Here is a 2,829-nt window from a genome sequence, read left to right as displayed (position 1 = left end):
ATAGGCCAACCCCACCAAACGAGGAAGACATCCTTGAGGCCGAACATGATCTTCCCATAGATGTAAGTGACATTAGATTGGGCAGAGGTCGTTTTGGCAATCAAACAACTGAAAAACTGTCACCAGGAATGGATGGTATTGCACCTGAAATGTTGAAGGCTGATGAGATTCAAACACCCATTGTGTTTAATCAATTATTCAGTCACATGTGGCGAGATGAAGTCACGCCTACTGAATGGAAAAAGAAAGGGATTATTATTAGAGTACCCAAGAAGGGAGATTTGAGAAACTGTGGGAATTGGCGAGGGATCACATTGTCACTAGTAGGTATGAAAGTTTTTTCCAAGGTAATGTTGAATAGAATAGAACCGGTAACAGATAGAATACTTCGAAAAGAGCAAGCAGGTTTCATATAGGGTAGAGGATGTGACTATCAGATTTTTATTCTACGACATATAGCTCAACAGTGTAACGAACTAAAATCACCTCTTGTTTTATGCTTTGTGGATTTTGAGAAAGCATTTGATAGTATTTCACGTAGTATGTTAAGAAAGATTCTGAGGCACTGTGGGATACCAGAAAAGATTGTAAACATCATAATGGATATGCATAATGGAACTTGTTGTAGGGTAATGGTAGATGGTAGTCTTACAGATGCATTTGAAGTCAAGACTGAAGTACTACAAGGTGGAATGCTGTCCCCTCTACTGTTTATTATGGTGATTGATTATGTTATGACCAAGGTAATGCAGGGAATGAATAATGTCATTCAATGGAAAGGGGACCAGAGATCTTGAATACGCAGATGATATAGTTCTGATTGCCTCTACAATGGCTGAAATGCAGGAAATGATAGGTAGGTCAGTACTGGAGGGGAGAAAGGTTGGATTGGTGATCAACCAGAGAAAGACTGAGGTCATGCAGATTCAGAGTGGTGATCAGACGAACTACTTTATCGGAGGAGTAATATTACCCCACTCAGACACTTTCAAATATTTGGGAACCATTATTACCGGCAATGGATCACTAGGTACAGAATTCAGGGAGAGCAGAACAAGCAATGGGCATGCTAAAAACAGTTTGGAGGTCAAATCAAATATCAGTTCACAGCAAAATCAAAATATACATTTCACTTGTAAGATCAATATTAACTTATGGGCATCATTCGTGGTACAGCACTGTGACAACTGATGCAAAATTTCTTGCCTTTGAGAATAAAGCACCGAGAAGGATTTTGGGAATCAAATGGCAGCAGCATATAACAAATGCGGCAATTCGCGAGGTGGCAGGGGTGTCCAATGTGAACGATATAGTTAGATTATCAAGATGGAGATGGATGGGGCATATTTTAAGAAGAGAAGATGAGTTAGTCCAGGATGTACCTGAATGGAAGCCGCTGGGCAGGAGAGGACGTGGTAGACCAAGAGAAACGTGGCTGATGACAATGCGGAGGGTGGTTGGTGAGTTCAGAATTGGGTTGAGCTCAGGGAGATGGCACAGTAAAGAGATATGGCGTGAATTCATTGAGGGCCTATGCATCCCGTGGGTGCCAGAGGATTAAGATAAGAAGATATATATATATATATATAGATATAATATATATATATATATATATATATATATATATACTATATATATTATTATATATAAATATATATCTATAATATATTAATATTATTATTAATATATATATATCTTATATATAGATATATATATTATTATAAGATATATATATATATAATAATATAATATATATGTATAGTGTGTGTGTGTGTAAAGAACTGCTCAGAAGTGTTCTAATCTGCTGATCCTCAACTAGCCCTTTAGGATGAGATTACTAGCCCCACAGCAACTGTTTAACTACCAGAGACCTAATTCAGTACTTGGGCAAAAAGTTAGCAGTCCCTCATCATTGGGAATCTAACCTGTCTTCTCTTATAAATGGAAACTATATATATACATATATTATATATATATATATATATATATTATATATATATATATATGTGAATAATTATCACATCACCGTGATTCATATAAATTATTCGAGCTACAAATGTCCTTTCATATCTAATTCGCTCTACCTCGGAATTGATATATTTTCATATATGTAAACCGAAGGGGAATTTTTTAGTTGATAATAATTTCGTCCTCTCGTAGGTTTGAACCACCACCCAGCGGACAGAGGAGAAGTCAGGACGTCAGTGATGTTATCGATTCGGCTGACAAGTGAGGTAGAGCGAATAAGATATCAAAGGACATTTGTAGTTGGAATAATATATACATATATATATATATATATATATATATATATATATATATATTATATATATATATCGAGCTACAAATGTCCTTTAATATCTAATTCGCTTTACCTCGGAATTAATATATTTTCATATATGTATACCGAAGGGGAATTTTTTCTCTAAAACAATAAACACCTGAGAGCGACAGGTATTTGTAGTTGAGAGGCAGCATAAACTTATACCCTCTTGCGGTGGTGGTGTGGTTTAAGGCTTCACTGGTGAGGTGACAAAGTTCTTATCAACTAAAAAATTCCCCTTCGGTATACATATATGAAAATATATCAATTTCGAGGTAGAGCGAATTAGATATTAAAGGACATTTGTAGCTCAATGTATGTATATGAATCACAGTAATGTGATATGACCTTGTCACAAATATATGCTGCTCTAATCTCTCTGGCCTCTTAACACAGGATCAGATTGCAATCAATCCAGTGGGTGTAATAACCCATACCTGACGGCATGGCAAGCAAATTGGTAGTTTGATAGCAGTTTTGAGAGAAGGGTCAAGTCAATAGGGGAA

This window comes from Macrobrachium nipponense, chromosome 3 (assembly GCF_015104395.2).
Source record: "Macrobrachium nipponense isolate FS-2020 chromosome 3, ASM1510439v2, whole genome shotgun sequence".
NCBI lineage: Eukaryota > Metazoa > Arthropoda > Malacostraca > Decapoda > Palaemonidae > Macrobrachium > Macrobrachium nipponense.
The sequence above is the reverse complement of the archived record's forward strand: the minus strand, read 5'-3'. Positions refer to the sequence as shown.